Source organism: Labeo rohita, chromosome 10 (genome assembly GCF_022985175.1).
Source record: "Labeo rohita strain BAU-BD-2019 chromosome 10, IGBB_LRoh.1.0, whole genome shotgun sequence".
Classification (NCBI taxonomy): Eukaryota; Metazoa; Chordata; class Actinopteri; order Cypriniformes; family Cyprinidae; genus Labeo; species Labeo rohita.
This window is the reverse complement of record NC_066878.1, coordinates 9,740,101-9,768,050: the sequence shown is the minus strand read 5'-3', so window position 1 is coordinate 9,768,050 and position 27,950 is coordinate 9,740,101. Positions and strand designations below refer to the sequence as shown.

General features: G+C 34.5%; 1 protein-coding gene and 1 long non-coding RNA gene across 2 annotated transcripts in view; one reads left to right on the top strand and one right to left on the bottom strand.

The window, feature by feature from the left end:
- dchs1b (dachsous cadherin-related 1b) overlaps positions 1-27,950 on the bottom strand; it is a 124,364-nt gene that overhangs the window by 45,465 nt on the left and 50,949 nt on the right. The gene's annotated exons all lie outside the window — the stretch shown is intronic.
- Positions 5,301-27,950, top strand: part of LOC127172494 (uncharacterized) — a 171,160-nt gene continuing 148,510 nt past the window's right edge. The window contains exon 1 of the long non-coding RNA XR_007828634.1: positions 5,301-5,338. This is a non-coding gene — a long non-coding RNA (uncharacterized LOC127172494). The remainder of the gene's footprint in view (positions 5,339-27,950) is intronic.

Genomic DNA, 27,950 nt, shown 5'->3' with positions numbered 1-27,950 from the left:
ATTTTAACCAGTGTATATGATAGACTTTTTATTAAGACCCTAAAGAATTATGTCAACTTGTGGAAAATAGGCAATCCTGATGACCCCTTTAAAGCAGTTTAACATAAGGTTGCAACATAACAAAATGTGAAAAAAATGAAGGGGTATGAATGCTTTCGCAAGGCACTGTATTAAAAGATCCAGATGAAAACCATCATGTCAGTGACCAAACAACTAAATTGTCAGTAGTAGCTTTACTAAGCTAAGCTAACAAGCAAGGTACCCATTGTAGTTAAACACTAGTTTAGCATGATTTACCCAAACACGACATGTTTCTGCAACAACACTCTTATCAACCAACCAGTGCCCTGTGATTTTAGGGTTACAACACTGACTGCTTGATATAAAAGTCTAGACACTGCAGACATTGCTCTACTGCAGGAACATGTTCTACAGGGGTAAAAAAAACGTATTTCAACAAACCCATTGCTTATACTTGAAGCACACGGTAGTTTATGTCATTTCCTGCCCATAATTTGAGTACAAACTCATTGATTTATTGATATTACCTCAGTGATACTGACAAAGTGCAGGCCAGAAACTAAAAGAACGCTGCCTCCTCCTTCCATACATCCCCCAGCCCCTGACCTCGAATGGCATGAGGCTCACATCTCAACACTCTTACGGTAAATGATCCCAGCCCTAAGGAAGAGGGAACGAGGATGGGGTGGGTGGGGGCGAGGAAAGAATGGAAGCAACATGGTTTCACGGCACCGCCATCCTAACTTCCCCTCTCGCCGTCTCCTTTTAGTTAGTGTGGTCTTAATTACACAGCCGCCCAAAAACCCAAACAACATTAGTGCAGCATAAACTGACCCTAATATATAACCTACAATGCTTTTCAATGCAGTCGCCACAGTGACAGCAGCAGCTCAGTCATACGCCTCACGACGGCTATTCTGGATGAGGGAGGATGGGTTGAGTATGGGAAGGGAAGGGGCGGAGCTAAAGCTTAACAGCCTCTCCGGTCTGGGGGAGTTCAGTGGATAAGCATGATCTGTCAAAGCCCCATAAACATAGGCAGACAAACGGTGTTCTCCCCCAAAACGTGGATGTGTGCTCCATACGGGATCACTTTGACTTAAACGCACAAAGCACCAGGAGTCTTTTAGCTTATTGAGTTATTAAGGTATGCAGGCCTCGGGTAAATCATTCAGAACCCCAAGAGTAGAAATGAAGAAGTTTATGTGGATGTCGATTACAGCATCTGTAAGACTTATTTTGGCCTTTATTTACAGGACTGTAGCGAGCAAATCCGCTACCTTCTGTCACATACCACGATTATTCTTAAAGGGACAGTTCAACCAAAAAATAGAGTGATTTACTCACTTTCAAGCCATCCTAGGTGTATGACTTTCTTCTTTCAGAGGAATACAATTGGAGTTAAATTAAAAAATCTCCTGGCTCGTTCAACCTTTATAATGATGGTGAATGGCTGTTGAAATTTTGAAGTCCAATAAAGTGCATCCATCCATCATAAGAAGTACTCCACACAGCTCTGGAGGGTTAATAAAGGCCATGTGAAGCGAATTGATGCATTTGTATAAGAAAAATATACATATGCATATGAATAATTTTGCTTCAGATGGCCTTTGTGGCTGTGTGGACACTTTTTATGATGGACGGAGGCACTTTATTGGACTTCAAAATCTCAACACCCATTCACTGTCATAATAAACCTTGAAAGAGTCAGGACATTTTTTAATATAACTCTGACTGTATTCGTCTGAAAGAAGAAAGTCATTTACACCTAGGATGGCTTGAGTTTGAGTAAATCCTGGGGTAATTTAAAGGGATGGTTCACTCAAAAAGAAAAAATTCAATACCAAATCTGAAGAACTTTCTTTTCTTTAGTGGAAAACAAGACTGAAGTTACATTTAACCACTTACATTTTTAGCATGGACAAAAAAATAAGACTTGTTTAAAATAGATTTTTGTGTTCTACATTAAAAATAAAGTCATAAAGGTTTGGAAGAACACAAAGGTGAGCAAATGATGATTTTTAGGTGAACTATCCATTTAAAAAGGGTTATAAATGAAATCCAAAGCTTTTCCAAAGAGTTTCCAGACACCCAAACTGTAACAGAAAGATTTGTAAATGTTATAAACAGTTTCTGCCACAAAGTAAATCGCCAGCATCATGATGGGAGACACACTCGTCTGTAAGTTTACAAATTACATACAAGTATCCATGAAGCATAAAGCCACTTTTGAGAGGAAGTATGCTGACGGTCACATTTGGTATTGATTACGGCAGCGTCCTCCTTTTCCTGTCACAAATTTCAACCACTGCTGACAAACAGTTGATCAGACATGGTTTAGATTTTAGCTTACATCCTCAAACATGAAAAACATGGGTTGAACGTCACAGATCTGAATTCTATTATGACATTATTCTGCCTTTTATGCCATAAATCCATGTGAATTGCCAGTTGTGACCTTTTACTTCCACAAAGTGATGTGTTTCTAAACAATACAGAATATTCAATGGGAAAAACAAAAGTAGATTAGATTTTATCAATAGGTCAGTAAGATTTTATGTATTTATTGGACATTTTACTCAGCAAGAATGCATTAAATTGATCAAAAATGACCGTAAAGACATGTTACAAAAGACTTCCATTTCACACAAATTCTCCTCTTTTGATATTTCTATTACAGAATTGCTAAAACACATTATTTGAAACCATCACTCATTTTCTCAAAACCTTAAACACAAATCCAAATGTTCAAACTAAATTTACAGATCCCCTGACTCTTCAGGCAAAATCAAACAATCACTTCAAAACCATTTCACCTGTACTCAAAATCAAACAAAGCTTTCAAATCATACACATATTAGTCAATACTATACGCACTACAAATGATTCATTAGACACTACATCAAAAAATGGAGAACACAGTGCCCAGTGCTTGTAGTCACAAATGTATTTTCCTTTTTTTTTTGGTATATTCACCAAACTTAGGTGTGATTTTTTTGAGTATGTGTATGTTTATGTATCTTTTTTATTGCAAAATAATTACTGTACAGTATATCACATCATATCATTCATATACATATATATATATATAGATATATATATATTCACACTCTTCTGCACCTCTCAGATTGACAGATGCACCCATGCCTTCTGTGCACTTTGAACTGGCCTACATTTTGTATATTTAAATATTTAGAAACAAGTGTGAAGAATTTTGAATTATGTGTAAACGGTGACGGCTGTGTTGCAGTTGTGCTTAACTTTTGCTTTCTTGTGTTTAGGGTTTTGCATCACAAGTTCATCACAGAGCAAACTGTGTCTTAGTGAGTGAGAATGTGTTTAGAGTTTTACAAAAAGACTGCATGAGATCTGCAAACAGTGTCTAAACTGCCTAAACTTGTTTAAGGTTTTGCAGAAAGAGTGATTTATTTGACAAATTGGTTTAGGCTACTGAGAATTTGCTTTAGAGAATGGGGTTTAGTGTTTTAGCAGATGTGAAAAACTGTAAACCAAAAACTACCAAAAATGATTTTGGTAGCACAACTATTCTCAACACCGATAATAATAAGAAATGTTTCTTGAGTAGCAAATCAGCATATTAGAATGATTTCTGAAGGGTCATGTGACACTGACGACTGTTGTTTTTACTGTATTTAATTTAGCCTTGGTGAGCAAAAAAATACTTTCAAAAACATTTTAAAAAAAAATCGTACTGACCCCAAATGTTTTAGCAGTAGTCTATATTTTGATTACAATGGCAAACTTGCTTCTTTTAAACAAGATGTGTAGATGAATCATTCACATAAAGTAAATAGGGTTTTGATTTCACATTGATTTTGTTTAGTTTTTTAAAAGTGATCTAATTTGATCAACTTTACACACTCCACCTGTAGAGGTACACACAGCCTCTGGTCATACCAGGGTCACGACCCATGGAGCTTTTAAGGGTCAAGGTCATAGGTTAGCAACAGGTCGTCCAGTTCTTTGTCAGCCGCCACCTCGACCTCTGACCCCTGACTGCTAAGCTTTAACGCAATCCTTTCACTACATATAAAATGAGCTGTTCATTTGGACTGCGACACATGCCACATAGTCAGACAATGAGAGACCACCTGTTATCTTTAAATACAACTCATGCGCAAACTTGTGTGGCCTCCGCTCAGCTCTTTTCATAGGAGCAAATAAATTCAATTAGGAAGGGGGATATCCTGAGGCATGATGTCACTTGCTTCAGTCAGAGGGTCAGGGGCTCAGGGTGACCTTATTAAACTGTGGAAAGCTGTTACATGTTGGCTTCATCTCCATATACATACACATGCTTGCTTTGTAAGTTTAGGGTGACACATCAAACTGATTTGTGTCATGTGAGTTCAGTGGTTGTTTTGAACTTAGGCAGAACACATACGAATCATGGAGGTCATGTGATTGAGCTTCACTCGAGCGTCACAAATTAAAACTGTGTGAAAAGTTAAAAGTGGAGAGAAACCGGGCAACTCATTCATTAGAGAGAATTATGGGAACACAATGGTGACAAATGCTAAAACATCTGATCAGAGCATCATGTGCTTTTCTGTGAAGATAAATCACAGTGTACATAATAAATTGTTGTTGTTGGTTTTTAATGAATCTTTTAAGAATTAATCATTTTATTTCCATCTGTGTGAACAAGAGGGAACATGTTGTTTGGTCAGTTTGTGAGTCAGTGTAGTTCAAAACATGCAGACAAATTACAAACAGGCTAAATTTTGTCAAAGATGATGCTGAAACTATCAATTATGCTATTATTGTGGCCTTTTTCTACAGTTCGCTAAAGTCATGACTAAAGGTTTAAGGAAAATGATTTATTCAGTCAAATATACAGTCAAACCCTCACAGAATCTGTCATCTAAATGTTCATTATTTTACCAAAATAAGAGGGATCATACAAAAAGCATGTTATTTTTTATATAGTACTGACCTGAGTAAGACATTTCACATAAAAGATGTTTACATATAGTCCACAAGAGAAAATAATAGCTGAGTTTATAAAAATGACCCTGTTGAAAAGTTCGAATACACTTGATATTTAATACTTTGTTGTTACCTGAATGATCCACAGCTGTGTTTTTTTAGTGATAGTTGTTCATGAGTCCCTTGTTTGTCCTGAACAGTTAAACTGTCTGTTGTTCTTCAGAAAAATCCATTAGGTTCCACAAATTCTTCGTTGTTTTAGCATTTCTGTGTATTTGAACCCTTTCCAACAATGACTGCATGATTTTGAGATCCATCTTTTGACACAAGGGACAACTGAGGGACTCATATGCAGCTATTACAGAAGGTTCAAACACTCACTGATGCTCCAGAAGGAAAAATTATGCATTAAGAGCCTGGGGGTGAAAACTTTTGAACAGAATGAAGTTGTGTACATTTTTCTTATTTTGCCTAAATATCATATTTCTTTTTCATTTAGTACTGCCTTTCAGAAGCTAATTACATATTTCCCAGAAGACAAAATAAGTTCTTCAACTCTAAGATCTTCAAATTGAAAAAGTTTTCACCCCCAGCTTTTGATGCATCGTGTTTCCTTCTGGAGCATCAGTGAGCATTTGAACCTTCTCTAATAGTTGCATATGAGTCCCTCAGTTGTCATCAGTGTGAAAAGATGGATCTCAAAATCATACAGTCATTGTTGGAAAGGGTTCAAATACACAAAAATGCTGAAAAACCAAAGAATTTGTGGGACCTTAAGGAATTTTCTGAAGAACAGCGGGCAGTTTAACTCTCAAACAAGAGACTCATGAACAACCATCACTAAATAAGAAAACACAGCTGTGGATCATTCAGGTAACAACACAGTATTAAGAATCAAGCGCAAGTAAACTTTTGAACGGGGTCATTTTTATAAATTCAACTATTATTTTCTCTTGTGGACTATATGTAAACATCTTTGTTTTTGTTAAATATCGTATTCAGGTCAGTACTAAATAAAAATAACATGCTTTTTGTACGAGCCCTCTTACTTTGGTAAAATAATGAACATTTTGCATATTCTGCAAGGTGTATGTAAACTTTTGACTTCAACTGTATGTGTTTTTTTAATTATTTGGGTGAATGATTCACTAACAAACAACATACTGGTGATGAAACCTTAAAAAAGGTCTTTTGAGTGATTCAGCGAGCAAATCTTTTTAGTGAAATGACGAAATACTCAAATCACTTGGATGAATCAAAATGCTCTGTGGCATAAAACATGACCTGTTAAGCACAAACTGGAACTGTTTCTGAATGGTTAGTGCCATATGTTTCGAGAATGGAAAACACACAGTATAGTACTTGAGAAAAAATGCTAACAAGAACTATTCCTCACATATGACTGAATCTAGGAAAAAATACTTAAGGAAGAGTCATATTTAACCTCTGTAAGAAGAAAAAAAAACATCTGAGGCCTGAAATCAATTACCCCAGAGAGTACAGACCAAAGTATGGAGTGAGCGGGTTGGTTCTACATCATTTTCCTATCTCATGTAGCTAATGACTTAGGTCTTATCGCCACCCCATGATGGAGCCCCATGAAAGATGGAAATCATTTAAAACCACATCCCTTGACCTTAGTTCCCATAGTTTTACCACAGAAAAGAAAAATGTCTACCGACTAACTTTTTGAGATGCATACCCACTTCATTCCTGGCATTCCTTTCGGTTTTCTACTACAACTTCAAGTTTCCAGAAGTCATGGGACCACCTACTGTAACCTGTGAGGTCAGTTCAAGGGCTGGTCATTGAGTTGCAAGTGTGTGTAAGAGTTTTCTCTGTTCTTTGACTGTGACAGAAATTACTTTAATACGAGTAAATATGAAGTTCGGCAATTTCACAACCAGAGCCCTGCTTTTGCGAAATGCCCTTTGATGTGGGCTTACAACATAGAGACCTACTGCACAGACCATCTAAATGAAAAAGAATAATTCATAAATAATATTAAAAAAATACAGGTTTTATATGTGACCCTGGACCACAAAACCAGTCGTAAGTAGCACAGGTATATTCGTAGCAATAGCCAACAATACATTGTATGAGTCAAAGTAATCGATTTCTTTTATGTCAAAAATTATTAGGAAATTAAGTAAAGATTATGTTCTATGAAGATATTTTGTAAAAATTATTTTAACTTTGTAACATTTAATTATTAAATTAAATTGATCAAAAATGTTATTTCTATTCATCAAAAACTACCAAAATGATTTCTACAAACCACCACAACTATTTTCAACACAGATAATAATAAAAAACAATTCTTGAGCACCAAAAGTATGGTAAAATGTTTATATATTTATATCAAAACTACATATTTAATCAAAAATATTATTAATTTTTTAAGTACCAATATAACAATACACAGAAATATTGAATCTCATTAAATATTTAATATTTAATCATAAATTTGTTAGGTTGTGCAATGTAACTAAACACATTTTTATATCAATATTTTTCAGACATTTGATAATATTTAGAAAAATATAATTAATTATTATATAATAAATGTATTTACTATATATTAATTTAAAATATTAAAACAAAATACAGTAAAAATAATATTAATATTATATTAATATAAATTTATAGATACCAGTTTACCAATACACAGAAATAAGTAACAATATATTACTAAAACATGATGATACATAGAAAATGCTACATAAGGACTATGAATAATATTTGTAAATATATATTTTGATATAAATATTAGTGCCATCAAACGATTAATCGCATCCAAAATAAAGTTTTTGTTTACATATGTGTGTGCCGTGTATATTTATTTTATATTTATAAACACACACACATATATATTTTGAAAATATTTACATGTATTTATATGTATATATATATATATATATATATATTTATATATAAACATAACATTTTTCATAAATATATACATGCACCTGTGTGTATTAATATATACGTAATAAATATACACAGTACACACACATATATTATGTAAACAAAAACTACTATTCGTTTGACAACACTAATAAATACATACATTTTTTACCATAATTTTAGTATAAGGATTTGGTGCTCAAATTTTTGTTTAACATTTGCAATTGATTATGCAAATTAACTTGTGGAAGTGATTCACTGAAATGGACAGATTGAATTGATTCATGGAAATGAATTGAACTTACCAACTCTAATGTGTGACGTTACATTTTGTGATATTATTTTTAATAAATAGCAAACAGAATAACTGCTGTTATATGATTAATTTTGGTAGCCCAGCCATAATTTAAAGCTGATTTAGCATTTACTGATGCTCGTGTTTGTTGTATTGTAAAGGAAGTTGAATAACACAGAGGGTGAACGAATCCATACTTTAGGTTGAGACAAAGGTCGCAGGCACAAATGCTGTTCACAATTCACTTACACAATGCAAAGTTAAAAAGACAGAAGAAATAGAGGAAAAAAGGAGGCAAGATGGGAAAACAGGAGAAAATAGGTGATTAGAAGGCTGAAATGGGGGAAGGGAGAGAGAAAGCACCTCCCTTGAGAGTCCTGCTTAGCATTAAGGCCTTGAAAAACACTTGAGCAGAACCTCACCAATCTGTCTAATGGAAGCCATATTGAATTAGGCCGGTGTGAACACACACAGCAGATTGTAGAAGGTGACTCACGCACACTTTTATGACCACAGAAATCACAATAAATGCCGGCCAATTGATAGCTGACAACTGCGTAAGCCGCCAAAATCCAAGGTTAAAGTGACATATTGCTCTCAGTCGAACAATAACTAGATTTTGTTTTTGTAAGGGCGCAGTATAGTTCGCTTAACCTGATTTACACTGCGCTGACCGATCAAGACCTTTGTGAGTGTGGAAATAGAAGCGCTGTTTGAAGTTACTCCGAAGGAAATACCATATAGCATATCAATTCAACAAAGATTCAAAGGGTTAAAATCCCAGTCGGGGTCCCAGCGGAGCTGTGTGAATATGAATCAACGATCAGGACCCCGGGGAACATTAACTGGAGGACGTGGATTAATGGAGGAAAGACTGTTTGGGGAGCAGAGACAGATGAAGAGACGGAAGATGTCTTGAAACAACGTCAAACAATAAGACATTCCATTTTACACTACTAAAGCTCTGTGTTAATGTATTACGCTGATGGTGGAACAGGACATTATTTATTTGAGCTATCTTGTAGCTGAAAGGAGTTACACGGAGAGTTATGGAATCAGAGATAGAAAACTAGCCGCAGTTTATTCAGACCACATTCCAAGCAGGTTAACGTTCCCTAGAGGATAAAGAAAAAAAGATCTCTTCAATATCTCTAGACGAGGAAGACGAGCATTTATGGTTTAAAAGTGTATATACACTAACAGTCAAAAGTTTTTGAACAGTAAGATTTTAAATGTTTTTTAAAAAGTCTCTTCTGCTCACCAAGCCTGTATTTATTTGATCCGAAGGACAGCGAAAACAGTAACATTTGGAAATATTTGTACTATTTAAAATAACTTTTTTCTTTTTTGAATATGTTTTAAAATGCAATTTATTCCTGTGATTTAAAAGCTGAATTTTTAGCATCATTACTCCAGTCACGATCCTTCAGAAATCATTCTAATATTCTGATTTGCTGCTCAAAAACATTTATTATTATTATTATTATTATTATTATTATTATTATTATGTTGACTCTGAGTAGACTGTAACATTATAAATGTCTTTATCATCACTTTTGATCAATTTAAAGCATCCTTGTTAAATAAAATTATTCATTTCTAAAATTTCTTTCCCAAAAAAAGAGTATTCAGCTGTTTTAAATATTGCTAATAATAATAATAAATGTTTCTTGAACAGCAAATCAGCATATTAGAATGATTTCTGAAGGATCATGTAACACTGAAGACTGGAGTGAAGATGCTGAAAATTCAGCTTTGATCACAGAAATAAATTACATTTTAAAATATATTCAAATAGAAAACAGTTATTTTAAATAATAAAATATTTCAAAATTGTACTATTTTTGCTTTGGATCAAATAAATGCAGGCTTGGTGAGCAGAAGAGACTTCCTTAAAAAAACATTAAAAATCTTACTGTTCAAAAACTTTTGACTGGTAGCGTATTTGAATTTTTTTTTAGAAAATGGCCTATTGTTTCGCTAGATAAGACCCTTATTTCTCGACTGGGATCACGTAGAGTCTTTTGAAGCTGCATTAAAACTGCAATTTGGACCCTCAATCCATTGTTTCCCATTGAAGTCCACTATATAGAGAAAAATCCTGGAATGTTTTCCTCAAAAACCTTAATTTCTTTTCGACCGAAGAAAGAAAGACATGAACATCTTGGATGACATGGGGGTGAGTAAATTATAAGGAAATTTTCATTCTGGGGTGAACTGATCCTTAAAAACAGTCAGGTTATTTACTGCTATATGCATTGTTATAACTATATACTCATACTGTATGTCAACTATTGATTCATTCATGTCTATACTTAGGAGAAACATTTGATACTGAAACTGAATTCATTCCCTTGAGCTTTGAACGAACAACCTTTGAGCAGTAAAATCACTCTCTTGCGCTACACCCAGTCGATTTTATACAGTAATTGAAGTCATTATCTCTCTGGCTATAAATTATAATTAGATCTGAGCATTTAGCCCCCCAGCCCCCCTAAACGCACACATGCTCCTCAATCAATCCCCAACTCCTCACACATGCGCCTCTCAAAGGGGGGTTTGGGGGAGAATTCAAACTTGCAAAGCACCTGTTACCTCAGGGGTGCCCTGTTGTTGTTGTGAAAGGGCTTCCGAGGAGCTTAGCAGGGGCACACAAACTGAAATAAAGCTGTCAGTGAATCCCTGCTGTCCGGATGTAACTGTTAGTGCCTCCTTGTCTAAAACGCACCAGCCTAGGCACAGCCTTTGGACACGGACGGATGGGATCAAAGTAAACCACGATGGTTTACACCACATGCTCAGCAGATAATTAAGTCTCTCCCTTGTGGAAAACAGGTCATAAATTATCAGAGTGGTACAGCACTTCCTGTGCACCCATATGCATCCATAACAAAACTTACAAGAAGTTCGGCCATATAAATCGCTTGCAGGCACAGACGCACACCGTCCCACACACACACAAACATCCTCCAGACAGCGCACACCAGCTTGGTCCCACTTGCACTCTATTTTCTTCACTTTTGGCTACCTAACGCTCTGGGAATGGCCAAGAAAAACAAGCCGGCTGAGCGCAAGATAGCGCACGAGTCAAAGGTCGTGAGGCTCCAGCTGGGACGTAGAGAGTCGGGCCGAGAGCCGAGCGAGGGAGAGATGAGTAACATGCGTGCACAAGCACACGTGTGTTTGTATGTGCGTGCGGGTGCGAGAACCATCCAAGGGAACGGTAAATCAAGACCTTGTCCTTGCAAAATCGCTCGACCTTAAAGCACACTGATCCAAGCTGGGCCTGCACTTCAGGAGGAGTAAGCAAAATAAAAGGTGTAATTCTCAGAAACAACATATTTTGTTTTTGTTAAGGTGGTCACTTTGTGCAAATGGTTATTAGAAAACATTACCAGTGGAAGCTTTTATCTGACCAGTGTTTGACATCAGTCTAATTGGAATCGTCCCCTGAGGAACAAAAACAAAACACTGCCTGCACTGCCAACTCTTATTACCAAACAAATGGGTTTACAGCAAATGTTAAAACAACCATAAAGAAATAAGTGCATTTCTGTACATTACAGATGTTTCCTTTTTCAATGCATATAGTCAAGATTAGGGATGCACCGAAATTTCGCCTGCCAAAAATTAATTTTCGGGTTTTGGCTAAAGGAGAAAAATGGCTAAAAATATGACTCGAAAATACATGGCACGCCACTCTGCCCAGCAAAATTCTAAAGTTCTAAAGTTGCGAGTTATAAGTCAGAATGGTAAGATCACAAATCTGAGAAAATAAGTCGCAATTCTGATAAATAAAGCTGGAACTACAAGATATAAACTCAAAATTTTCAAACTCAACAAGAGTTTATATCCAGCAATTGTGACTTTTTTTTTCTCAGAATTGCGAGTTTGTATCTCAAAATTCAGAAAAAAAAGTCAGAATTGCGAGAAAAAAAGTCAGAATTGAAAGATATAAACTCACAATTGCGAGAGAAAAAGTCATAATTGTGAGTTTATATCAATTAATTTTGACTTTATAATTTGCTATAGCGAGTTCATATCAATTAATTCTTACTTTATAACTCATGAATTTATATCTCGCAATTCTGATGTTATAATTCACAATTGCAAGTTTATATCACGCAATTCTGATGTCGCAATTCACAACTGCGTTTATATCGCAATTCTGATGCTATAATTCACAATTGCGAGTTTATATCATGCAATTCTGACATTATAATTTGTAATTGCAAGTGTATATCTCACAATTCTGACATTATAGTTCGCAATTGCGAATTTACAACACGCAATTCTGACGCTATAATTCGCAATTGCAAGTTTATATCATGCAACTCTGAGAAAAAAGGCAGAATTATTAGATAAAAAGTAAAAAGTTGCAATAACTTTTTTATAAAATAGAAAATAGAAAAAAAATAGAAAATAGAAAAAAATATATATAATTTATTTATAAAATATTTATTATTTTATAAATAATTATTTTCACAAACACACACATATATTATATATATGCATATATGTATACATATATGTATTTTACATACACATTTCTATAAAATAAGAAAAAGTCCCCTATAGTAAATATTGCATTTACAAGTATATAATAAATAATAATATATTTTTAAGCCTTTTTCCACTATTGAAATTGTTTCTTGTAGTTTAATTGCTTTAACTGCCCTTGTTTTTATATATATATATATATATATATAAAATTTACATAACAGGTAACAAGTTTAATTGTCTTTTGATGTTCATTAAGGTTTTCATTAGATTCACCAAAGAAGGAAAACAGAAGTTGGAGAGGAGATGAGAGAAAAGAAGAGTTCCTAAATTCTCCAGCTGTAGACTGTCTATAAAGTCAGTGTCTCATAAAAGAGATGAGGAGCATGACATCATCATGACCTCAATTACAAAAGATGCCTTTGAGGCTCCCACACTGTCTGTTTTCTTACATTTGTGATTAACTCCAAAGATACCATCTCAGTACATCACACCCACAATTCTGCACCAATAATCCCTCATATATCTGAAACTGCCTCTTGCCATTTAACTGCCATATTTGTGGTATGACAGGCATGAAAAAGTGCTGCTGTAAGTCCTATTGTTTCAATTATTGCTGCTCTCATCAGCATTAGTGCTGCCTCTGTCCTGGAAATGAAAATGAAACCCTCTTTATGCTCAAGTCTCTCTTCTGCATTATCTCAGAATTAATCCTTTCCCAAAACTGTTGCTTTATGAGTCCCATTATAACACAACACATCTGTCACAACACTGCAAACAAAGCCAGCTATCACATTAAACCACGTAGACATAACAGGGACCCCCTCTGCAGACATCTCCCGGGACGGGACGGGACCCACACTGGGTGGATGTTCGTTTCTCGCACCTGCTGGGTCCCCACAGCCGGTTTGATCGAACCCGTTACAATAGATCCATCACTGACACACACAGAGGAGATGACGTGAGATTGAGGTTGGAGAAGCGCACGGAGCAACACTCTCCCTCACACATTCCCACACATGGGATGCAAACAAGGAGTTAAGGAGTATGTTTTGGAAAAATGAGAGAGAGTAGAGTAGTTGTGTGTGCCAATATCAGCCGAGGAGGATGAGATTATCTTTGAATCACTGTGCCTCTGGGCCTCTGAGCTGCCAACAAAATAAAAGACTTCTAGTCAGGGTGCAAAGCTCTCATCATCACATGATATGTGCAGTCAAACGGGACTAGCAGGAAGGTGATTAGCTGATCAAAGTCCTCTAAAGTGGATTTGGGTTTCAGGGTGGGCTCTGATCAAATCAGTTGGACCTTTAAGTCCAACGCTTTATTATTTAAGAGGGCTGTCTAGAGGTGTTTACCACTGTGAGCAAATAGATGAAAGAATTACAATTTTTAACTTTTAACTTTTCAAGCAAAAATGAGAGCATTAGTGCTTATTATTAATAATGTAAAATATATATATATATATATATATATATACATATATATAATTATTATTACTGTTACTAATAATTAGCAATCTGCAAATAGTTTAATGTTTTATCTTTATTTTTTGAAGAATATTTATCCTTACATATAAACCATTTTTTTAATATTTAATATTTTATTTTACAAGCAAATACAAGCAAAAATAAGATAATTAATAACCTTGAATATTACTTAATAATAAATATAATATAATATAATATAATATAATAATAACAAACAACAACACAAAAGTATTATATTACTACTAATAATTAGTAGTCCTCAAATAGTTGTTTTTAAGATTATTTATCATTTAAATTGATAAACATTTAATCTTTTTTCACTTATTTTACAAGCAAATACAAGAAAGATAAGATAATTAATGACCTTGAATTAGAGCTGTTTTATTATATAATATAATTTTTTTTATAGTATAATATAACAAACAACATAACATTATTATATTACTACTAATTATAATCTGCAAATAGTTGTTTCTTGTTTTATTATTGTTTTAAAGATTATTGACCTTGTTTAAATAGATAGGTATAAATATTTAAACTATTTTTTTAACTTATTTTACAAGCAAATCCAAGCAAAAATAAGAGAAGTATTAACCTTTAAATAGAGATTTTTTTATATAATATAATATAATATAATATAATAACCAACAACACAATATTATTATATTACTACTAGTAATTAGTAATCTGTAAATAGTTGTTTCTTGTTTTCTTTTATTTATTTATTATTTATTTACTTATTAAGAATATTTAAATAGATGTATAAACATTTAAGACTTATTATTAAATATTACTATTACTATTAAATATATAATATAATATAATATAATATAATATATAATAATAATTAGCAATCTGCAAATACATATTTCCTGTTTTAATTAACAATTAATTAACTTATCATGCAATCCGCAAGTATATTTATCTTTATAAAAACATAAAGCATAAATATATATATATATATTTTTACCAGAAATCAAGACAAAAGTTATGATTAAGAACATTACTTTTTTGCATCAATTTTTTTCCAATAAACTCTGCAGTCAGTGATATCCAGTGATATACTGCACATACTGCATTTGTCTTGCTGCAAAACAAAATAAATTATTGCAAAAAAATCATAACTTGTCTTTAAACCCAGAATCTGCACTTACAGGCCAAATGCTCTGCCAAAATAGGGCAAGTACAAAAAAACTAAAAAAAGAAAGAAAAAAAAAAAGAAAAGACAGAGCGATAAGAATTGGCTCTGGTGGTATTGTTCAAAAGCTGCTTGTTATGACTGTTTGCCTCTGAGTTCCCTCTGCGAAAACAAAGCTACTGTGAATAGGAACAGCTCGGCATCTTCTTAATATTTTGCTGAAAAGCAGAAGACAAAGCAGCATGTTTCAAATGAGCACTTCCTTCCAAAAGTCTCTGCTCCGTACATTCTCTTTTCCTGTCCCAGGAAGACTCCCGGAATTGAAAGTTCCGTCTGCCCCTTCATTGACTCCCAAGCTGCACGTATTTCCAGCCTGGAGATGACCCTGTGGGAGTGTCTTTGTGTGTTGGTCAGCAAAGTTCAATCTGTACCTCACATATGAATTCCACTTGGATGGTTTCATTCAGAATTAAGCTGATGTATGTAACAAGTTCATTCTCTTCTGATTCAGTTTAACACCGCCCCTCTGAAATGCTCCTGACCTCTACAAGGACAATACTGCAAGCAACTTCTATACATTCTCTCTCTGTCTCCTGCCATCTCTCTTTTTTCTACAGAGTCCCCAGATAAGAGACAGAGATCCTCTAATCAAGCTTAGCTGGCAGTCCATGGCGGGGTCATGTTCAGCTCAGCTCAGCACTGGGTGTGAGATAAAAGGCAGAGAAAAAACTTGTGAGCGAGAGAACTCGTGATGAGACACCTAATGTTCTTTCTTCAGCTGCTTTAGTACTAATGCGATATTGTCATAGCCACATGAAGTTTTCACTTTTGAGGAGCTGTGCTCACTTTGTTTGCTTTGCATGATAGTCATATGAAACCAGGGTATTGTAGGTGGCTGCTATGGCACTTTTACAATAAGGTTCAATTTTCCAACATTAGTTTATGCAACAATTTATCAATCTAATTCATGTTAAAGGGATAGTTCACACAAAAATTTTAATTACCCCATGATTTACTCACCCTCAAGCCATCCTAGGTGTATAAGACTTTTTTCTTCCAAATTAATACAATCGGAGTTATATTAAAAAAATGTCCTGGCTCTTCCAAGCTTTATAATGGCAGTGAATGGGTGTTGAGATTTTGAAGTCCAATAAAGTGCATCCATCCATCATAAAAGTACTCCACATGGCTCCCGGAGGTTAATAAAGGCCTTCTGAAGTGAACCAATGTGTTTGTGTAAGAAGAAAAATATCCTTATTTAAAACTTTATAAACTGTAACTTCTATCTTCTGCTGTCATACATGTGGTCACAAGAGAGTGGCGCTCCAGCAGATGACGTAGGTGTAGCGTAAGCCCTGGTGAGAAATTCAACAAGTTCAGCATTTAAATTCAACAGCCATTTACTGCCATTATAAAGCTTGAAGGAGCCAGGACATTTTTTTAAATAATTCGTATTCGTCTGAAAGTAGAAAGTCATAAACACCTAGGATGGCTTGAACGTGAGTAAATCATGGTGCAATCATCCTTTAATTTTTAAATATGGCTAATTGTTAGTTCAGGTTTGTCCACTGTATCGACTAATGTTAATTTGTGTGTATGTACTGTATATAAAATAAACATTAACTTAGATAAATTTTGTTTTGATTTAGTGTTTTGTTTTTTTGTTTTTTTTGTCAGTTTTCATTTTAATTTTCATTTAAATTTCATTATGTCCTTTTGTCATTTCCATTTAAAGGAAACATAAAGAAATTATGTTTTTTGAGGAAAACATTTCAGCATTTTTCTCCATATAATGGACTGATATGGTGCCCAGATTTTGAACTTAGATGAACGTATTCATAAAAATAATACAATTTGTATACTTTGTATGTCAAATGCTCGTCTTGTCTTGATATGAAAATAATAAATTTATTTTTATTTTTTGTAATTTATTATATTTTTATTTTATATTTAATAATTTTTGCTTTCTTTCAATTAACAGAAACAAAATAAAAAAATTCTAAATAAAAACAATCCTGTTATATTTTTGTCAACAGATTTTACATAAAAATCTTTCATTATGGTGGTGAAACATGCGTCATCGTACTCTCATGAACGCGTGTCAAAAACTGACACAGAAGACAAGAAATTGTTGAATAAAGTCGTTATTTTTGTTTTGTTTGCGCACAAAAAGTATTCTCGTAGTTTCATAACATTACGGTTGAACCACTGATGTCACATGGACTATTTTAATCATGTCCTTACTACCTTTCTGGGCCTTGAACATGTCAGTTGCTGTCTGTGCAGGGTCAAAAATTGCATCAAAAATATCTTAATTTGTGTTCCGAAGATGAACAAAGGTCTTACGGGTTTGGAACGACATGAGGGCGAATTTTCATTTTTGGGTGAACTATGCCTTTAACTCTGACTGTCGGGCCCATGTACACAGGTGCAGAGATTACTAATTTGAAGGATGAAGTTACCCAGAACATCTTTAAAACCCCAGAGCTTTATAGTTTATGAAATTAAAGATGCACAGCTTCATACCAATCAGTTACTGGATTTGACCTTTTGACCTCTTGAGCAGGGTGACAACAAGAATGCATGTTTAACAAACATCCCAGGATTGACAGAACATGAGGGGGTCAAAACACCTCCATCACTTTGAAGAAAACAAATGTGAGCACATTCCACTAGTCAACTCATTGATCTCAATATCAAACGCTCAAAAGGATATATCACGACAGTATTATAATTCCGAATGACACGTTCAGCTGGTTCTCACATTGCTACGGTCAAATACAACAATGTTGAGGAAATAGCTGCCAACTTCTGTGAACTTCACAACTTTTACATTTACTACAATGGATGTGAGATTGAGAAGGCTGACGTTTATGGAGACTGGGAGGTGCGGAGGGGTGGCTTCAACATTTCTCTCCAGAGAGACGGAATAGCAGGGGATGAAGAAACAACATAGCCTTGTAAATTTCTACCTTAAACACTTGGTTCCCTGCAGGCCTATTCGAAACCGGGCCGTCAGATTGGGTTAGTCACCAAATCCAGAGCGCACAATGGCCTCTGTGTGCATGAGGTTAGTTAATACCCCAGCCATCTTCTCTCTCTAAACACATGCACGCAGACACACATACAAGAACAATTTTTTCTCATTGCAGCCTTTTGCACATATCGACACGGCTCTGCCTTTAAACGGTCTCTGCGATCGAATACAACCATCAAACAAATCAGGATTCATGACCCAGACTGGCTAATAACAACATTATAGTGGTTTCTTCTGTAAATGTCATCTTAGTTGGGTTGCTAGAGCTAACTAGTTACAGAGTTGCCTGTTGAACACACAAAATACACTCTCTTGCATATTTTTAGTGAATAAAAAGTTGCTACTGACTGAAAATTTTCACTGAAATGCTGCAGTTCTTGTATCTTGTAAAAAATAATCAGCCATATGACACATTAGAAAGAGATTTTCATTGAATACTGACAAAATTACATTTGAATTTTTGGTGTTCTACCAAACATTTTGGACAAAGCACTACCAGAATAATTCTCTCATAATGAGGCACGATATTCTTGCCAGGACCAGTCCGTTATCAACTCAACAACCTTTGTGCTATAGATAAACAGTCAAGGTATAAACAGATCAACACAGCAAGTTTGTTTAAGCTCATGTGTAGCCTTGGCCAAGCAACTCTCTGACCTCTTCTTATCGGAGACAGAATCACAGTCTTAAGTTATTCATCATTCTCTCATGGAACAATAAACAAATCCATGGTCCAAGTTTTGCAAAAGTCCAAAAAAATTCTACCCTACAAACGTCACTCGAACAACTTTGGAGTGAACAGCTTCACATGTTTGGCACACCTCACTATGTTCCAACATTTAGAAAAGCATATTTCTGAGTTAAAACCAAAAGAGAGTTTTTGGGGGCACTGGGTTCATTTGGTGGCAACAATTGACATTTATTAAGCTTATATTTGCTAGATCTTGAAACTTTCACATCCATTAGTTAGTCAAGAATTTAGGGCTGTCACTAATGATTATTTTGCTAATCGAGTAAACAGACAATTATTCTGACGAGTAATCAGTATTCAGATTAAAATAATTATTTTTTTGTAGTGATAAAAATAGACCTAAATGAATATCAGCCTTTAAAATGACTTAAAGGAGAAGTCCACTTCCAGAAGAAAAATACACAAATAATTTACTCACCACCATGTCATCCAAGATGTTCATGTCTTTCTGTCTTCAGTTGTGAAGAAATGATGGTTTTTGAAGAAAGCATTTCAGTATTTTTTTTCCATATAATGGACTTCAATGGGGCCCAGATTTAGAACTTGCAAAATGTAGTTTAAATGCAGCTTCAAAGGGCTCTAAACAATCCCATCCGCGGAAGAAGGGTCTTATCTAGCGAGACGATCTGTCATTTTTTTCTAAAAATAAAACTTTGTATACTTTTTAAGCACAAAAGCATGTGTAGCACAGGCTCTGGGATGCTCGTCCACAACGCTACGTACTGCGGAACACGTCAAAAGGTCACGCGCAACGTAGGCGGAACTACAGACCCAGTGTTTACAAAGCGAACGTGTCAAGTAAGTGGAAGTAAAAAGTCGAACGTTGTTTACAAACAAAAAGGTACAACGATGTCAGACGATTCTAAAGTTGTAGGAGAAAATAAGATGGAGTTTTTCACCATATCCTACCTTTTTTGAGCCGGAGTACACAGATGATGAACTAAGACGTGATTAGTATGTAACGTTAGCGTCGTGGATGCGCATCCCTGAGCTAGTGCTACACAAGCTTTTGTGCTTAAAAAGTATACAAATTTTTATTTTTCGAAAAAAATTATGGATCGTTTCGTTAGATAAGATCCTTCTTCTGCGGATGGGATTGTTTAGAGCACTTTGAAGCTGCATTTAAACTGCATTTTGCAAGTTCAAAATCGGGGCACCATTGAAGTCCATTATACAGAAAAAGATACTGAAATGCTCTCTTCAAAAACCATAATTTCTTTACGACTGAAGACAGAAAGACATGAACATCTTGGATGACAAGAGGGTGAGTAAATTATTTGTAAACTGTCGTTCTGGAAGTGGAGCTCTCATTTAAAATACATATATAATAACAATGAGTAAATAATAATTAGTTCATTCAAGTATCATAAGCAAGCAATTATATGGTTTTATTGAACAAAACTGTTAAAAATGCATAATGTATTTTAAATAACAAAGCTAATGTATATTACGCATTACAACAAATGCCTGCAGGGTGCGCCAGCGGTCTGAAGATCATTTTTACACTTTACAGCACGATCTAATCCTTGTTTAATATTGAGTAAACAACATTTAATTCAACTGTCCACTTAATCTTTAATATTTGCCCATTTCTATACAACAGAAATGCTACAGCCACTGTAATTTTTTTTAAATATGTGGACATTAAAACGTAAACTCAGAGTGAGGGTTTAGCCCTTTGTTTTGAAATCGTGGTAAATTAGCATATTGAGAAAGATATTGATGTATTCTCCTGTGTTTGCGTAGGTTTAAAAATCATTTGTGACCCTGGACCACAAAACCAGTCTTAAGTAGCATTGGTATATTTGTAGCAATAGCCAAAAATGCATTGTATGGGTCAAAATTGTTGACCTACATTTTTCTTGTATGCCAAAAATTGTTAGGATATTAAGTAAAGATCATGTTTCATGAAGATATTTTGTAAATTTCCTATCGTAATATGCATTGCTAAGAACTTAATTTGGACAACTTTAAAAGGCAACTTTCTTAATATTTAGATTTTTTTTGCACCCTCAGATTCCAGATTTTCAAATAGTTATAGTTATTTAAATAGTTGTCCTATCCTAACAACATACATCAATGGAAAGCTTATTTATTCAGCTTTCAGAAAATGTATAAATCTCAATTTCCAAAAATTGACCCTATGACTGGTTGTGTGGTCCAGGGTCATATTTACTATACAAATCTGATGAAATGGCGCATGTTGCATTCCCAGATGAATGTTATAATAAACCCAAACTCGCACCAATACACAGAGATGGAAGTTGAGATGCTAAATGATTAACGTTACAGTTTGTGTGGAGCAGCATTTACTGTGAATAATGCCGCTCTGAGACTCACATACTTAATTAAAACGATATACAGTATTAAACATGCATTGCATATATTTATATAACTGAATTGTAGCGTTTATGAATTCAAAATAGCTTTATGCTTTATAAAATTTTTCAATGAGTTTAATATATCATGCAGCCTTGGAAATCAGTCTAATAATGCGTTTCATGGATTCTCAACTGTGGAATGTGCCACTTCCAGTAATTTGCTGGTTACTCAACATGGGCAAAATGCAATCCAGGATTTTGTAAAATCCAGTACTCAAACTGAATTGATGAATCACGACAGCCCTACCAGAGTTAGTCATACTCATCAAGGAGAGTTACAGTAAATTGCACAAAAAACCTCAGTAGTTTAGGAATTTATAGAAGGATTTGTAGAGGGGAAAAGGAACAACCCACAATTCAGACAACAAAATTGAAAATGACTGACACTTATATAGGGAATAGCAAGCGATTTTGGATACTACATATATCTGACTACAGTACAGTTAACTGACTTATCGTGTTGGCACAAACAAGAAGCATGAAGTTTGAGGGCAACACAGGCTGTGGAGCAGAACAGTGCCAGTTTGTCCACCCAGTTGTTAAGTGTGAGTCATTGCCCATATGTGTCAGAGTTTCACTTATCACTTTCGAGTGTTTAACCAGGACCTGTGGAGCCCGACTGTGAGAGTCCTGGAGGAATGTGGGGGCGCCAGGCGACATTCTCCCATTTCCGTCCCAGGGTATATATCTCTACCTCTACTACCACCTCTGTCTTCCTGTCTGTCTGACAAAATGTATACACACACAACTCCGTCCAGGTCAACATAAGCAGAATCAGACGCTGCCCTGAAAACAGCCTGAGAAGTTTGTTCATTCTGTAGATGTTTTTTCTTGGCATGTCAGTATTAACTGACCATGTTTATCTCCACTGAAAAAAGTAGCTGTAATCTTGTATCCAGAAAATTACACACAATAATTTAGTTAAATATGTTAAACATTAAATAACAACATAATGAACCTTGGATTAACATACGGTTTAATATTCACAGATGCTATTCATATCACCATTTCATTTAAAGGGATAGTTTATCCAAAACTGAAAATTCTCTCATTAATTACTCACCCTCATGTTGTTTCACCAACGTAACTACAACGTTCAAGGCCCAGGATGGTAGTAAGGATATTGTTAAAATAGTTGTGACATCAGTGGTTCAACCTTAATTTTATGAAGTTACAAGAGTAGTTTTTATGCACAATGAAAACAAAAATAATGTCTTTACTACCTTTTAGGGCCTTGAACGTGGTAGTTACGTCTCTGTCTACGCAAGGTCAGAAAGCTCTCAGATTTCAGCAAAAATATCTTAATTTGGGTTCCAAAGATAAACCAAGGTCTTACAGGTTTGGAACAACATAAACATCTTTGGGGGAACTATCCCTTTAAGTGCACTGCGACATTCCGCGTTATACAGTAAATTCTATTTTTATGACTGGATTCCGTTATTCCGTTCATGTTTTCTGCGTCACGGAAATCTCCTGGTGAGAACTCACCCATTAGCCTTAGCTTTTTAAAAATGTTATGTGCTAATTGACTTTCAATGTATTTGTTCTTCTTTAAAGCAACACATAAGGAACCAGTAATTCAGAAAAACCTGTGCTGCTTCACAAACACTGAAGAAAGGAAAAAATGCAACCTTGGAGGAAATTCTGTAATAAACCAGGAAAAGGCGTCTATTGTTGGTGGAGAGAGAACGGAAGCTTTGCTAATGCGATACTGGCTTCATTCGCGGCACTAAGACTGTTTTCTTTCCTTTAAGGTTCTTCAGGGCTCGAAAACCATCGTGAGAAGACATTAACATCGCACTGATATCTTCTCAAACATCTATTTTTAATAACCGGTAGGTTAAACTATCTCATAACGCAAGGAGCTTTCATTTTCTTTCATATTGTCCCCTGGCAGCAAAGAACAAGTGGTGTTCTAACAGCACAGATGGCAAAATCATTGTTGTAATGCTGTAGTTAATATAGCTGACTTTACATTTGGCTCCTTTAAATACCAATTTAACAATGCGGAAACACTGAGCTCATGTGTTGCGAACACAATAAACTTCAGAGGAAACTGCGCATTACCTGAGTGGCAAACTGTCAACGTTAGTTGCCATACAAAAGACATGTGTCATAAAACAGAAGAAACAATGTGTCCAGACGTCAGTTTTCCTCATAACTCAGTATTACAAGAGTTTAATAAATATCAATGTTTCGTAGTTCATTGCTATAAAAATAATCACAAAACATGCCAACCATGGCTCAATATGTTTGAGATTACCGTGTCAAAATCTCAAACAGATGCTAATGGAGGTTTGTCATGTTATATTTGAGAAGGATGCTAACATGCTAACAAACATCCTATGGCTCACAGGGTAAACAAAGAAAGACAAGGCAAGGATAATTTATCTTTTAAGACTACATTAAACTTGTTTTAACCCACAATGATCTTTTCACTTCTGATTTCACACATGATTCACAGTGTAGATGTGAATTTTCAGTAAAAAATGAATTCTCGACTATGGCATAAAAGCAACGTGTAATCAGTGTAACTAGTGTTTTGTGTGGGTGAAGGGACGTTTTATACGGCACGGCTGTTCTCTTCTGGGTTTGGCATGTTATGGTTTCTTCCATGTGAGCTTGCCAAGTGCTCAGGCAGTTACTACTATGAATGGGCGTCATTTTGATTGGATAAGCCACTAGGATTGATGTGAATGAGCCAGAGATGATTACTAACCACCAGAAAAAAAAAACAATTAGTATCTGTCATTTTGATTTCTTGATCGAGTGTAAATATGATATCGAGGACCGTGCTTATGTGTCAGTGTTGGCCTTTGCCAGTTTCTCTGAGATGATTGACCGTAATGATTTGAGTAACATCAAGTTACTCAAATCATTACGAGTCATAAAAATCATAAGTCAAGTTTTGACTACATCCATGTGAGGAAGCTGGCAGTGAAACCGCATTGCTTTGAATGACAGGAACTGTCTCTGAACATCAAGTAACAGACATGAGAGCACAAATAAACAAAGAATGCTGTCTGTTTTCTTGTTTGGTTGCAACAAAGAAGTTCTAATTACTACCTGAAGTGAAACCTAAATCTATCAAAATGCAATTTTCCCCTCAGTATTTCTCAGTGTATTGTGAAGTAACATCCTGCCATGTGTCATAAAGCATTAAATATGTGTGTAATTAATGCAACGTGGCAGTGCAGTTCACTGAACAAGTTATAGCAACACTGGGAGTGTTAAGTTTAAAAGTGTTTTTGCAACTGTGAATACTAAAAACTTCATAGCTTCACAAAGATTTTAAGTGGAAATAATTGGGGAAAATGCTTTTGTAGGTCTATTAAAGAGGCATTAAAATAATCATTAAAATAATCAGTAAACCACAAACAAATTTGAACATGAATATTGTTTAAAAAAATATATATATATATCACAGTTTACACACATTTTTTTGTGCTGATAATAATAAGAAATGTTTCTTTACCAGCAAACCAGCATATATGTCTGGATCATGTGAGACTGAAGACTGTACACTGTAAAAAACAATTTGTTGAGTCAACTTAAAATAATTTGTAACCTGGCTGCCTTAAAATTTTAAGTTCAGTCAACTCAAAAAAAAAGTTTATTCAACTTGAAATGTTAAATTATACTAAGTGACAACTTAAGATATTTGAGTTGAATCAACTCAACATTTTAAGGCAGCTGGGTTACTTACCCATCTGTTAAGTTTAGCAAACACAAATATCTAAGTTGTTACTTAGTACAACTTAACATTTCAAGTTGAATAAACTTATTTTAGTTGACTGAACTTAAAATTTTACGGCAGCAGGGTAACAAATTATTTTAAGCTGACCCAGTAAATTGTGTTTTTTATATTTTACAGTGTAGTATGCTGACAATTCAGCTTTGCATCCCAGGAATAAATTAGATTTTAATTTTGAACAGCAGTGTGTGTATATGGGCCAGTATATAAAAAATGTCTTTTTCCATACATTTTGTATGTATGCAAATTGTATAATAAGCAAGGTAATTGTGCGGTTAATTCTCATATTGTATTTTCAGAAAGTTTTGGAATATGTGTCCACTTCTCAAATTTGTCACTACCGAAACACAGTAATATATAATTTAATAAGAAGGGTTATATTGATCTATTAAGATTTTGCTTACATCGTCCTTATAAATATATATATATATTGTATTTTATTAAAACGTTTTCAGAGGTAAATCAATAACAGTTATAATTTTAACAATATTTCAAGTGTGATTTATGAGATTTGTTGTATTTTTCTTTTTGTAAAAGGCAAAAAGTTGATCATACTGATTTCAAACTAAGGATTCATTAATTTGAATACACATTGAACCAATACTATCATAACATCTTGGTTGACAATTCAGTATATTTTATTTTTGACAAAACATCCCATTTTTCTGTCATGACAGCACATTTTCAGTACAGACAGTAATATTTTGGTAGTAACCACATCACATCACAGAATTTTAACCCACATACTACACTATTAAACACTATTAAAATACTAAAATAGTAAAAATGTGCACTAAAATGTGGTTTATTTCCCCCAAATATGAGGATTATGTGTTCCCTTTTGTCACTACCCGACAAACAATGATGACATGTTTTGGTCGTGACTGTTATGGTAGTGACAATTTTATTTGATAATACCCCAAAAAACAAAAACGTCACTACACTCAAAAAAATAATTCATTGGATGAACTCAATTTAATTAAGGGCAGGATTTCCATCCAATAAATATGTGTAACTCCAGCTCATAAAAATTAAATTCATGCAATGAAATGTAATTGAGTTGGGCCAACTCAATTTGATCAAATATAGTTTAAATGAAATTGATACATTTTTGAAGTGATTATTTTATGCTCAAACTAAAACATTTAACTGGAAAACAAATAACTAGGCAGAAATCCTTCTACACTCAAAAAATTACATATTTGATGTACTTAACTTTAGGCATTAGCTATAATATGGCTTTCCATAGCATGCCCAAAGTAGTTGTTTATTTTATTATTAAAACAACTTTAACTCACATTAGCAGGTCCTCAACCCAAGCTCATGCTCTACACTTCACCACAATGGTAACCCCCAAAAACATTTACTCTCCAGAAACTGTTTTAAATACAAACATTAAAGAACATTAAACATGAACAAGTCTCCCAATTGTATCATCTTAATTAAAAAATGCATAAAATAACATTTCAACATTGACTCTTTTTGTACAAAGCATGCAAAGCATGATGGGAATGGGAAATCCACTTCCTAGTTACACACGTAAAATAATTTATGTACTCTCAACTCAAATTAATTAAGTAAAGTGGTTGAAAAAATTGTGCTGGATTAAGCAAATTGAACAAGCATCAAATGGTATTTTTGGCCTATTTAATTGAAACGTTCTTTCAAAATGAAAATATTGAGTTGTACCAATGCAGCTGTTTCAAGTCAGTTTAACACAATGCAATTGTATAAATGGGAATCCTAACACAGTGGTGTTAAATGAAAAGGATTTTTTAAAATAATCTGAACAGTGTTGAAGAATCATTTTTATGAGTGTACCGAAATGCCACCAAATGTTTCGGTAGTGACAATTTTAGATACTTTTGAACGTAGCTCAAAGATGCTAATCAGCACATGTGTAGCTAGCACAGTTCTGAACAGTTGTGCACATATAAAAACTAAGTGTTATGGAATAACTCCCAAAAATGTTTGAGAAAAATGTTGTTCGGTGTTTGAACACATTTACCTCAAAATTACAGAGACTTATCTACTCACCATATCGCTATTACTGTGGGTTTCAATGCATATTAAAAGGATCTTAGTAAACATCTAAGATTTTAATACTTAAATGGTTTTTAAATGTGTTTTTTTTTTTTTTTTGGTTGTGGGATAACAGTTTGGACCAGTTCTGTAGAATGGCCCATATATTTGTGTGTTTATGTGTGCTTTTAACCCCATCTTGTTATATCCTATATATAAGCCTACATATGTTTGGAAATACATCACTTTGCATACTGTGAGTAAAATGTGTTGGGATACGTATTTCATGTTGTCTTTAACTTTGAATTTTGAATTATGGTCAACAGAAACGTTTGGCTTTCAAAAACAGGAAAAGCACCATTGCTTCTTCCTGCCTAATTTACTTAACCAGCCTCATTGTTCTTTTCCACTTGAGTTTGTGCACTTGATTCAAATCACTGAAGCGAGCATTAAGCACAGATGATCCAAAGGCGATAATTTCACTGTTGCGTCTGTGCTGGCCGGGGAGAACTGTTAGCACTGAAAAGCAGACAGGAGACCAAAAAAAAGACAGAAAAAAAGCCTTTGATACTGAGGTAATTTTAGGTAATGGCTTCCAGAGTGAGAGTTTAAGGTCACTGGAATGTTACAAAGAGATCTTCCAGTACTAGCACAGCCTTTCAATGTGACCTTAGGGTTCCCTTTACAGCACCTGAACAACTAATTTC